The sequence below is a fragment of the Canis lupus genome, chromosome 5, assembly GCF_003254725.2.
Source record: "Canis lupus dingo isolate Sandy chromosome 5, ASM325472v2, whole genome shotgun sequence".
NCBI classification, from domain to species: domain Eukaryota; kingdom Metazoa; phylum Chordata; class Mammalia; order Carnivora; family Canidae; genus Canis; species Canis lupus.
In genome coordinates, this window is record NC_064247.1 from 74,606,241 (window position 1) to 74,620,208 (window position 13,968).

Sequence of the window (13,968 nt, forward strand, 5' to 3'; positions counted from 1 at the left end):
AAAAAAAGGCAGCCCTCATCCCAATAGCTTGCAAACGGACTAGATTCCGCCAACAACACCATGAGCTTAAAATGGGATCCTTCTCCAGTTGAACCTCAGATGAAACCGACACCCTGGCTGACAGATTGATCGCACCTTTTTTAGCCATTGACAGGAGGATCCGACTAGGTCATTCTTGGACTCATAACACAGAAAATGTGAGATAATCAATGTATGTCATTTTAAGCAATAGCTAGCTAATATACCAGGCTTCAAAATCAATTTTTTACCTGGGAAGGCTGAGAAAAGTTTCTTACTCTAACCTGTCTTCTCTCACTTCATTAAATCTAAATCATAACACAATGACATCTGTTGACTCATTATGATGCTACCTATGTGAAATCCTGATTGACAAGCAGAAGGTTGTCTCCCTAGGAGGTTTCAAGACTATATCTGAGTAGTTATATAATTTATACATAGTTATATAATTATATATAGTTATATAATTTAAGTACACACGTTATTTAATTTGTTCTGAAGAGATCTCATCTCTTTCTTCTCTCTTACTTCAGCTCTATCTAATCACCAAGTCAGGCCAGTTCACATCCCAAATATTTCCAAAACTCTTCGAGTCTTTTCATTCATATTCCCAGGCCCTGGCTCCAGCACCACCATTTCCCATCTTTTGAACATATCTGCTTCTTCTGGTCTCACCACCACTCACCCTCAACTATTCTTTCCCTTCATTTTCACCCTTAGACTAATATTTCCTATACACACACGTCATTATGCCAAGTAGGTTCTTTAAATCCTCTCCAAAGCCTTTGAAGAAAGGCTAAACTCTTATTATGCCTCAGATTTTATGGATTTCAAATGCCTGGCTAATAAAGCACATTTTGCTTCCCTAAAGGTAGGGATTGTGTGAGTCTTATTTTCAGCATACTGCATGTTAGGTTCAAGCCTGAAACAAATTTGGCAGTTAGTATTTGTGGACAGAATACATGCAGCAACAGATAATATATTAGAAAGAGGTTAGATCTTATGTTAAGCGTTCTTAACACACACACACACACACACAAAAAGAAGGCAAAGTGACAAGAAACCCCTAGGAGGTGATGGATATGTTTACTGCCTTGATTGTGGTGATGGTATCATGGGTGTATGCCTATATCCACCCTTGTCAAAATGTATACATTAAATATGTGCATTTTTGTATATTAAGTATACCTCGATACAACTGAATTTTTTTCAAGGATTAAAACTTCGTTTAAAAATAAGAGGTGCTTTAGGGTGACTTAATTGTTTAAGTGTCTGCTTTCTGCTCAAGTCATGATCCCGGGGTCCTGAGATCGAGCCCAGCATCAGGCTCCCTGCTTGTCCCTCTCCCTATGCCACACTTGTGCTCTTTCTCTCACTCTTGCTCTCAAATAAAATCTTTAGGAAAAAAAAAAAAAGGTGCCTCTTTAAAATATGTATCTCATATACATTTTGTGTAGTAATTTCCCAAAACTAGTGTCTGTCTATTAAACCTTAAGTCTTTCTTGCAATATCTAAGAGGCATGTGTTTACACCTGCTTATACTCAGGTCTTTATATATGTGCACTTTTATCTCCTCACATACATGCACCAATGAGAAGAAGAAGAGATGAGAAGCAGCAGAGTACAGACACAGCCATAGACGGAGGTAATGATAGGATCTGTCATTTACTCTGTAGTACTCTGTATAGTTTGGACTACAATGTAGCTCCCCAGTGGTCACAGACCATTTAAAATGCACATATTTTACACATATATAACAAAGTAAATGCAAAGCTCCAAGAGTTACCTACACAGCTGTCATTTTTGACAGAAAGCCTTCTGCCAATGCAACAGAAATAGATTGGTGAGCAAAATGCCATTAGGTTTTTCTCCAATCATGAATCTGTTAATCCCCATGGTCCACACGGTCTTTGGAGCTTTGGCCACAGATAATGCATTTATAGACATTGCACACAGACATGAACACACATCTTTTTGGCCCCATTTCCATAGAGTGACAAATTAAATTGTACCCTAGGATTTTACCCAAACATTTCCATTCAGACTTTTCTCCATCTCTCCACCATTATGAATGATACACGAAAAATAAAATGAAATTAACAAGTCATTGGTTTGCAGGAGGAGAGTAAGAATTTTCAGAAAATGTAAAACTGGGGTTCTTTTACAGGCCATGCCTGAAATCGAGGCAGAGAATGTTGATAGAGTCATGAATCCACATTCCTTAGAGCTTCGGGTGTTCATTTATTAAATTTTTTTAAAGATTTATTCATTTTAGAGACAATGTACAAGCAGGAGGAGCAGAGAGAGAGGAGAGACTCTCAAGCAGACTTCACACTGGGCATGGAGTCTGACATGGGGCTTGACTCAGTCAAGAGTCAGTATGATCTCTCATAACCCTGAGATCAAGGCCTGAGCGCTTAATCAACTGTGCCACCCAGGTTCCCCTACAGATGTTCATTTAAAGTAACAGGCTCTACACAACTCTATCCGCACTGGAAGTTTGAGGAGCCTTGAAAATCCACTGAATGATTTTTTTCCATTAGCCAAATATCTATTTAAGGCATGAAAATTAAGAGTATCTGAAAGAAAGCAGGGCTGTTATTCTTGGGGCCTCTATGTCTTCTATCTCACATGGTGGCCTGTAGCTGCATGTTGCTATTAAGGACATGCAATGTGGCTGATCCAAATTAACACGTGCTATAAATGGAAGATGCACACTGAATTTTTGACCACTGAATATGACTGTTTTTAAATCCTTTTTAAGTAGTCTCCATGCCCAGCATGGACCCTAATACAGGGCTTGAACTCGCCACCCTGAGATCAAGACCTGAGCTGAGATCAAGAGTCAGACACTCAACTGACTGAAGCACTCAGGCACCCCTAAGATTATTTTTTAAATGTAAAATATCATCAATTTTTTAAAAGATTTATTTATTCATTTGAGAGAGAGAGAGAGAGAGAGAGTGTGTGTGTGTGTGTGTGTGTGTGTGTGCGCACGCGTGCGCAGGGAAAGGGGCAGAGGGAGAGAGAATCCTCAAGGAGACTGAGGAGCTGAGGCTCACTCCCAGGACCCTGAGATCATGATCTGAGCCAAAATCAAGTGTTGGAATCTCAACCCACTGAGCCACCCAGACGCCCCTCATCAATATTTTAAAAATGTTTATTACATATTGAAATACCATTTGGGATGTCTTGGAGTAAATAAATAATTAAAGGCGATCTCACCTGTTTCTTTCCACTTTAAGTGTGCTCACTAGAAATGTTTATATGACAAATGTAGCGCACTTTATATTTCTTTTGGTCAAGGCCACTCTGTGTAGTTATATTCTTCAATAGTCAAAAGGGAGAAGTGAGTCTAAGTCCTCCTTTACCCTCATGTTTCCTGCAGGCAGAGAAACCCATCTCCCTTCTCTTCTGTAAACCCTCATACACCATGCCCCAGGCTATGGAATGAAGGGAGAGCCTTCGAGTGTTTCCTAGTTCCTTTAAACATAGGGAGCGGTGTCTTTTTCTATATAATTTTTAGCTCCTCTTTTCACTCTCAGATCCCTATTACTTACCCTGCAAAACAAGTTGTAGCAATATTGTTAAGGTCTATTGCCCGATCATCAGCCTACACACATGTATTTAGGTCTATTTCACTCTAGTGTCTCATCACTAGGTCATTGCACCACTGAGGCTAGTTGGTTGCATGCAACGGAAAACAACTCTGGATAATGTAAGCAGAGAAAGAGTGTACCAGGAGAGTGTCCGAAGCCTATGAAAGGTTGGAGAATAAGGCTTAGTGAACTGGTGAGAATGGAAAGAGTGGACAGGCAGTGGCAGTGCATTGAAGACCACTTTCTGGATTTGGACACCCCAGCCACTAGGTAATTAATGATGTCCATGTTTCCGCTGTCTCTGTAGTCATCTCTCACCCTCATATCCTACGTGGGAGCATGTGATCCATATGGCCCAGTGATCTGTGCCCATCCCTTAATGACCACAAGAAACTTGAACAGATCCCTTGCACGCTGGGAGGCAGATCCCTGCCCACACCAAAATTCACACAAAGGGGACTGCCACAGATTTGAGAAAGGTGTTCAGACTCTAGGTAATCATTTTTATTAACAAAGATCATTACAGATCCCTCCAGAAATAGCCCCTCTGCAGTATATAACACACGAGACAGTAAGTGTGGCAGTAGGGTTGACAAAGAAATTTGAAATTCATATTTTTAGTGTAGAAGATGCTGGTGTATTAAACACAGCATGGTTTTAAAAGCAGCAGCTTATGAAAAGAAATTGTGATCTAAATTTAACAAAAATTGCCTGTGCTTCCCAAAATTAAACTGCCCCTCTCAATGTGTTTCTAATGAGGACTGAATCTGAATTTCACAACCTTTCAATTTTTTCAATCTACAGACACTTATTGACCTATTAGTCTTAGTTCAGCCCCTAAGAATGAAAGATCAAGGAACAGGAGATAATTGCATATAGACATTTCCATTAAAGGGGACCATGTAGGTCTTTCTGCAGTTGTTAATGGTCTGTTGACACTCAGTAGGAGAGGATCTCATTATATGCCTGACTTTATAGGGAATTATGCCTATAAGTAGCTATGCATTGCTTAGGGTACTCATTTAACTGCAATTATCAAATTAAAAAATAGTTCCCTTTTGCTTTACTTAAAAATATATACCCTCAAAGCAACCCAGGCCCATCCAAAGAATGAATTGTGCTAAGTCATGAAAAGCAAAACTCTCCTAACCAGTCATTTCTTGCTCTCACCCATTTTCAACATTTTTCTAAAATTCCTATTATCTTGAGGTTACCCACACTACTTAAATAAAGGATTCATACTGCAATTTAAAATTTTTTAAAAATCTATTATCTAGACCCAAGGCACTAAACGACAACATTCCCACTTTGTATTTCACACTCTATTGATTCCAGATCATCACAAACAACTCTAATTGGTAGATACAAAGTGAAATCACAATGGGAAAAAGAAAACAGTCTGAATCAGAGGTTTTCAGTGACCATTTCCTGGTCCAGTTTGGCCTTCCTCTGCCCCCTCATACAAAGGGAAAATTTAGGGTGGATTGTCAAGATGCCTGGGCATGCACTCTACATGGGCACCCTCATATGAGAGTAGAGGGGAGCACCCTCCTCCCAGGCCTAAGCTTCTGCGTGGCCAGGAGCCATCACACTGTCCCCGTGGGAGCAGCTGGAGCCAGTGCTCCTCTCTCCTCAAACTTAGTCAAGTTTGTCTGCAGTGTGTTGGCAGCTCAGCAGCCGGAATGCAGCTGCGAGGTGCAGCTCTGTGGTTTTCCCTTAGAAAACACAAGCCAAGAGAAAAATGTGAAGGAAGCCGAATATTTATTTTTGGCACTTGTTCATCTGGTCAGGCTTTAATGCCACAAATTAAGAGAATCTGAACGACAGGACCTACCAAGCACCATGGGGTGGATGACAAAAGTCCAATCAGGGGAGTTGTTCTCTATTGTCTGAAGTGAAAGCTAGATCTCCTCTGCTTGTTGCTGCATGGCTGTGCGCGAGCGGTCACTGCGGTCACCCGCCCAAAGACTGGGAGAGATAGTCTCCTAATTAAAGAGGCTTTGCAATGTGTTTTGAAACACACGTAAATGAAAAGAACAGTTTGAACTACCTATTTAGTTATCTAGGCGATAAAGCTCAGATCCAGATAAAACTTCTGCCCTTTTAACACAAAACCTGATTTCTTGCACTATTTCCCCATTGAAATAAATGGCCATTGCCATCCTCTGAGGGCTCTGATCAAAAACGTGGAATTATCCTAGTACTTTGTTTTGTCACAAATTACAACCGATCCATCAATAAAACTGCTCAGCTGTACAATCAAAGCATGTTCCGAGCCCAACCACTTCTCAGCACTTCCACGATGAGCTTCTCCGCCGGCCACCATCTGTCACTGGATTTTTGCACCAACTATTCACCCTGCTTTCATTCACAATTGGGTTAAATTCGCAGCCCAAGCATCACAGCATGTGATGCCATGTCTGGGTCTCATGCTGGCTCTGGCTCTTCAAATATGTTTCTGTGTTTCTTGCCTTTTGAGGTGCCTTGTCATCTTTAATAGGCACCCCCCACACACACACTGGGTAAAAGGAAGTGCTGTAAATAATAAGTCTGGTGTAGTGTGGCCATGAGGTGTGGGTGGAGGAGAGTGTTCAGTAGCCTGGGATGGGTCATGGTCTCTGAGTGAGCCTGTGCCTCTGGCCCATGACCCTGACACACCCTGTTTTCTCTCCTCCCCCTGGTGGGACAGGGTGGCCAAAGGGAGCTGGACTGACATATCCCCATTCTCCCACTAGTGTGGGCTACCTCCCTTCCACGGGTCTGTGAGGCTCTGGGTAAGTATGTTTTCCTATAGGCAGGCCTTGTTAAGAACAAAGTGCTCTGGTGTGGTGTGGGTGGGTTGTGTGTGGTTTTTTTAAGTTTTTATTTAAATTCCAGTTACTTAACATACAGTGTTATGTTAGCTTCAGGTGTACAATATACCAATCAACACTTCCATCCAACACCCAGAGTTCATTAGGACAAGTGCTCTCCTTTTTTTTTTTTTTTAAAGATTTTCTGTATTTATTCATGAGACACACAGAGAGAAAGGCAGAGACATAGAGGGAGAAGCAGGCTCCCCACAGGAAGCCTGATGTGGGACTTGATTCAGGATCCCAGGATCATGACCCGAGCCAAAGGCAGTTGCTCAACCACTGAGCCCCCTGGGTGCCCCCAACAAGAGCCCTCCTTGATTCCAATCCCCTATTTGACCCACCACCCCCACCTTCCCTCTAGTACCCATCAGTTTGCACTCTAGAGTTATGGCTGTTTCTTGGTTTGCCTCTTTTTTCTCTTTGCTCAGTTGTTTGGTTTCTTAAATTCTACATATGAGTGAAATCATATGGTATTTGTCTTTCTCTGACTGATTTCACTTAGCATAATACTCTCTAGATCCATCCGTGCTGATGGTAATGGCAAAATTTCACTTTTTTATGCTTGAGTAATATTCCCTAGTATATAGGCACCACATCTTCTTAATCATCAGGCAATGGACACTTGGGCTGTTTCCATAATTTGGCTTTTGCAGATAATGCTGCTTGGTGTGTTTTTAAGTGGTTCCTTCCCTCCTCCCCCCCATCCCCATGCTGGAAGCAGGAGGGATGGTTTTCTGGCACTTACTGTGGGTACCTCGTTGAGGCTCCCAAAGGTATAATCTCACAATATTGTGGGGATGCCCTCACGACAGTCCCCCCACCCCCCCCGCAATTTGTAACTCTGACTTGTCTGGCAACTGGTTGCAGTTCAGTCCCCTGCCCCAGCTCTGATTCCTGCCAGGATTCCAGTCCTGATCCCTGCTCTGAGAAGCTCCAACTCTCTGTTTGCCTGTTGGTCTCTTCAGTCTTGCCCTGATGACCCCACCCCTACTGGTTCATGAACCCAAGAAGAGCTGCTGAGTTTCATGCTGCTAGGACACAGTGGTGACTTCCAAACTACTTACATGCTGACCTAGATACCAGAAACCCCCTTGGCCAGGGAAATACATTCAAGTTCCCTAGTGTCTCTTTCCATTAACTCTTGCTATAAAACACACATGGCAACAGGCCCTGGTGATCATTCTGGGCCTAGTCGTTACTTCCTCATTCAATCTATTGCTTGTGTACTGATGCTGGAAGAATTTCATATAGTTCTTCATTCAACTAATGAAAATATTCTGCTTTTCCTAAAAGCCAGATCCTACTCTAAATTCTGGTAGAAAGCATGAATTCAACATGGTTTCTATTCTCAAAGCACACGTGATCTGAGATGAGGTTCAAGGAAAATGTCTCACAATGTAACCACCCTGCCACCGGCTTGGACCTTCCCCTGAGATTGGACATGGAAGGATGGGGGTATGTGGGGCGGTTGTGTGGTAGTTTCACCCAAGAAGGAAAAAAAGAGGTGCCATACGTTGTTTATAAAGCAAACTTGAGACTCCAGACATCTACTTTTGGAGTTTTTTGTTAGATGCCATCCTACCCTAATCCCAGAAAATAGTAAATATATTTTCTAAGGTTCTTAATTGGAGTATTTTTGGACCATCTTCAGTGGTGTCTATACACACAACAGCAAATAAGTTCTTGAGCAATTCTAGTTGGATCTTTGGTTGGGCCATGAGACAGTTTCTCCATGCTAGCCCATGTTGGTGGAAGCCCTAGTTGGTCAATGAAATTTTCTTTTTAATGGATAATAGAAAAATTAAACATCTCTTGGAATTATTCTTACATACTGCTTATGTTGGCATATCATATGAGCTTGGGGAAAATTGGCTTGTTGCATAGAACAATGCATTTAAATGTTTGAAAGATTTCTAAATAAATAAAGATGATGTTTTAAATATTCATATAATCCTATTACAGATTCAAACTTTTGTAAAGGGTGGACTTTTTAAAAGTAAATATATGGCAGAAGCGATAAAACATTGTTCACAGTACATCAATATCAAAGTTCAAGGTCATAAAAAATGCACTCCAGACATAATTACTACCAAACACGAGTCTGATTACTGCTTCTAGTATATACTTCATTCATTCACGTATGCATGCATGCATTCATTCATTCATTCAACAAATTTACCTATGGTGATCTTGTAGGTCAGCTGTTACCAAGTGCCCTAAGAACTTTAAGATAGATCTAATAAATACTTGTTAAATCAATACTGGATAAATGGAAGAACAAAACACACTAGTTTGTGTCTGGGCTCTCTTCCAGTCCAGAAGAGAATACAGATAAGAACCAGTCTTTTAACATGCAACACACGGAGGAGGAACACAAGGTGCAGGTTAGGCAGTGAGAGATAAGTGGCCTATAATACATGGTCTCTAATGTGCAACCCGAAAGATCAGTACTGAAAAAAAGCTCATCACTGGCCTGGTTTACGTTGGGTGATTGGGACACTTTGGGCATTTACTCCTTCTCGAGGTAATGGGAGATGTGAAACGAGACAGGCGGAGGAAGAGGTTCATCAGTCCCTCTCCTGGCGCCGTGATCGCAGAGACTTTGCATGCTCTCCTAGCACAGGTGAGGAAGGGCTTCCTTGGGGAACCTGGCAGTGGTACCCTGGGGAAATTCAACCTTATAGCTCCACCCAGCCACAGGGAAGGTGCTTCTAGAGCTCCTTCAGATGATGGAGGCTGGAGGGTAATTTCTCTTGGATTTAGGGTCACCCATCTTTCTCTTCAGTATCTTGGCTCTCTTTCAACTGAAGCATTTCTGTCAGCATCCAGGGCACTCAATCATTTGTAACTGAACAAGAAATCCTTGAACCTCATGCCCACCAGTTACTACTCTATCCGCCACATCCCTTTGTCGGCAATTTCTCAAAAGTTTAGTCTCTACCCAATGTCTCCGGCTCCACCATGTGCACATCCCATGCCAGTCAGGCTGCCAAATTCAGACACTCATGCTGCACAATCCGTGGTCATTCTTTAGCCTTTATGCTACCAGATAGCTCATCAGTTTAACATTTCTCTCTTCCTTCTCTATTCTATTCCTAGATGATCATGACCATTCCAAAGATTTTCAATACTATCCATGTATCAGCAGTTCCCAGTTTACATTTCAGACCCGACGAGCTCCAAGCTCATTTGGCCAAATGCCTATTCAACAATCAGATATGGATGTGCTCAGACAGCTCCAACGTGGCCAACAACTTGACATTCCCGATATTCTCATACTGGTCTCAATAAAAAGAATATGCATTCACCCAGATATATTGTCCAACTAATAAAAAAAAAAAACCAGACATTTATTTGACTTTTTTTTTGAGCAACTGCAGTGATGATTTCACAAATCTCTAAACGCATCAGGTCCTATACCTTAAACATGTGCAGCTTTTTATACACTGGCCATACCTCAATAAAGCTGTTTAAAAACAAAAGAAGAAAAAGTAAGCCCTCACAATTCTATTCCTCTCAACTCCCATAACCAGCTAATCAGAAAAATCTTGTAATTGATGTCAAAAAAAATAATTGCTCGATTCTCTTCCCCCTAATGCCACATTCTTTTTTATCTTTTAGAGATTTTATTTATTTTATTTATTATTATTATTTTTTAAATTTTTATTTATTTATGATAGTCACACACACACAGAGAGAGAGAGAGGCAGAGACACAGGCAGAGGGAGAAGCAGGCTCCATGCACCGGGAGCCCGACGTGGGATTCGATCCCGGGTCTCCAGGATCGCGCCCTGGGCCAAAGGCAGGCACCAAACCGCTGCACCACCCAGGGATCCCTATTTATTTATTTGACAGAGAGAGAGACAGCGAGAGAGAATAAGCAGGGGAAGCAGCAGAGGGAGATGGAGAAGCAGACTCCCCGCTGAACAGGGAGATTGACACTGGACTTGAACCCAGGACTCCGAGATCATGACCTGAGCTGAAGGCTGATGCTTAACCAACTGAGCCACCCTAACACCACATTCTTAATCCAAGCTGTGTTCACCTCTTGCAACTGCTCTGGCCAGCTGTACTGGGCCCCATTCCAGTTCGTTCCCAAACATCCATGAATCTGAATTTAATATGAGGACCAGGTGTATCAGTCAGCTGTTGAAACCCTACTATGAACATTCTATGCCATGGATGCTGGAATGGCTCTTTTTTTTTTAATTAATTAATTTATTTATTTGGGGGGCTTTTTACATATTTTTTAATAATAAATTTATTTTTTATTGGTGTTCAATTTGCCAACATACAGAATAACACCCAGTGCTCATCCTGTCAAGTGCCCCCCAAGTGGCCGCCACCCAGTCACCCCCACCCCCTCACCCTCCTCCCCTTCCACCACCCCTAGTTCGTTTCCCAGAATTAGGAGTCTCTCATGTTCTGTCGCCCTTTCTGATATTTCCTACCCATTTCATGTATGTATTTTATGATGCAGTACCATAGAGCAAGGAGAAAAATCAGGTCATGTCTTACGTAATATCATGGATAGACTTCAAACACAATGTTGGGTAAACCCAGTCAAAACCAAAAGAACCTTTACTTTATTTCATTCATTCATAGGATACTAACAAAAGAAGTAAAATTGACCAATGGTGGTAGAAGTCAGCGTTAGAGGTCACGCATGGGTTAGTAACCACTGTAAGGAATTAGACTGGAAATGTTCTATGGCAGCCACCTGCATGTCTGCACTTTGTGAAAATTCACTGAACTGTATACTTAGGATTTGCGTGTTTTTCTTTATGTACATTATGCCTCAATATAAAAACTTACTTTAAAAACTGTATAAAGAGTGTTTGGGCCTCTCATAATTTTTTGAGTTACTAACCACTCTGGGTATGTTAAAACTAAGAAATAAAAATGGTAGAATTTTCTGCTGGGTAATTATTGTGTATTTAGAAAAATGCCTAATTATACATTCAACTGACACACCAGAGTGATTTCAGAAAGCCTTGGCTAATACGAAAAGCGTGTGTTTGGAATGAATAATATCCTGTTGTTAGAAAAGTAAACATCCAGGCCTATGATTAAATAATGTTAATACAACTATAGTAAAGGAAAGAAATTAAAAAACATAAACAAAGTCTAGAAATACATTACAAGTTCTATTTTGGTTGCTGGGTTGACAGGAACAGAAACACTGTACTGTTTGAATGGGAAAAATAACACAGAGGAGCTATAAGAAGCCATGCTTTGAAAATCATATTTAAAACATGAATGCTCCCCTTGTAATTATGAGATTACTCTGCAAATGCTCAGGGCTGGTATTTATTACTTCAGGTGCGTAAATATAAAAGAGTTTGAACACTGATTTCAGTGTTAGGACCCTGGAGTTACTCATACACATATTTCTTTTTTATGTTTGTTTGTTTTTGAGAAGTACAATAGCATGCATTCATGGGTGAAAACTATCAAAGCCAGTAAATAGGACATAGTCTATAATAACACACAATAATAAATTGATTTTGAATTTATAAGACAGAATGGTAATAAACTTCCAGAACAAATAATGCTTGAAGCTTCTCAATCACAAATAAATATAAAAATAAAATATAAAATTACAACTTATCAAGTATTGTCAACTATGGGGCTGGTTATGATCTTTCCACGTCAGAGTCCATATTTACGTAGACGATACAAAAGCACTGAAGACTAATCATTTGGATAGAGGATAAAAATTGAGTAAGCAATTACTTATAAAAATTGTTAATTTGAGTTCATTTAAAATTTATAAATCCTTCACAACCCTTGAAAGTTCAGTTTTCCTAGATCATTAAAAGTTTCAAATATTAAGGTTAGAGATAACATTACAGTTATATTTACTATAGATGTTTCCTACTTTGTCATCTTTATTACTGGAATAAAAGATGTTAAATTTCTCTATTAATGTAGCTTCCCTCTTGTCCTTTTCTTTATTATTTTTCATAAACTTTTATGATGTTTTTAGCAAAAATCAGAATTTTTACTGATTCTCTCTACAGACTTTTCTACAGGCATCCAAACATATTCTTAAGATCTCTTTAAATACGGTTCTTAATAGGCAAGACTTTGCAACATTTTAAGGTTCCCCTTGGGGGTGGGAATCTCTAAAACAAATAGGAGTTTCATTATCAGTGTAAAAACAACTTCATTTTTCTATTCTCAAATGATTAACTCCATTTTACAGCATCTGACACACATCAGCCTGAATGATCTCTTCCGTGTGAGGATGGGGTTGCGGGCAGGGAGTGGGGCAGATGGATGCTGCAGTGAGTCATGAGCGCGGAGCACGACCCCCTTCAAATTCCATTTCATGACTCACTTCGTGTTCAGAGCTGAATTTGCATGAAAATCAAATTCATAAATTCAGCCACGGCTTTGATCAGGAATTTTGCGGTTGTTATTGTTCTTTTTGAATTGTTGTAGAAGTCATGGCAGATGGTAATGTTTCTTGAAATGTCTGTTGATACCCATCTCCTTTCTTCTCCCACCAGAGGACTGTGCTAGAAAATCTTTAGCCCCTCCCTAGGATGGAGCCGTCTTGGAACTTGCATGGCCCTTAGACCTAAGACCCTCATTTCCTTTATGAAGAAAGTAAAGCTACAACCTGAACCAGGCCTCCCTAACTCCCAGCCCAGGGACCTTTCCAGAATTCCAGTATATGGGGTCTCCAGAAAAGTGAGCACCAAAGTCTGCATAATATTGTGAATCATTATCAACCCTGCTATAGAGACAATCAAGAGGCAATAAAATAATTTACATCCCCACACATAGGCTGTCGCTATATAATGCCTTTATATAGGATATCTACATTTCTATCCATTAGGCAGGAAGCTAGGCTTGAGTGACAGGAGGATGGACCTTGGACGTCCTGATGAGAACCCCAACGGAGGACTGCCCAGGGACCACCCCATTCCACCCTTCCAGCAGTCAGTTTGCAGTTACAACATCCCAGCAGAGGAAGAGTTAAGTTTGCTGTGCTTGTTCCCCTTGCACAGCAAACAGCCACTTGTCCTTATCTGACCTAGGCCTCTAGAATAAAAATTATGTAGTGGTTTCCTACACCCTGCAGGCATTTCAAATGCATCATGGGAAAGGACACCCATGGTTGGTTAATTATGATACAATCCAGGCCTGTCACTCAAGTGTTGTGACCCTAGGACCCACCTACACAAGAAATTGACCCAAGCCCACACCCTGGAGTTTCCAGGGCCATTGTCTCCCTTGCCTGGCTGGCTCCTCCCTGGGAGGAGTACTTAAAAAACTCTGCCTAGCTTTCCTTTCCTTTTGCTGTCATATTCTGTACTGCTGTGGTGAAAAGACTCATGGCTTCTTTTCCATCTAACTTTTAGTAACATATATGTTTACTATAAGAAAGTTACAAATGGAAATAAATCAATTTACATACATACACAATTACTCTATATTTCTTTCATATAGGATATGCAGTTATAGATTTACATATGCCCTCATAG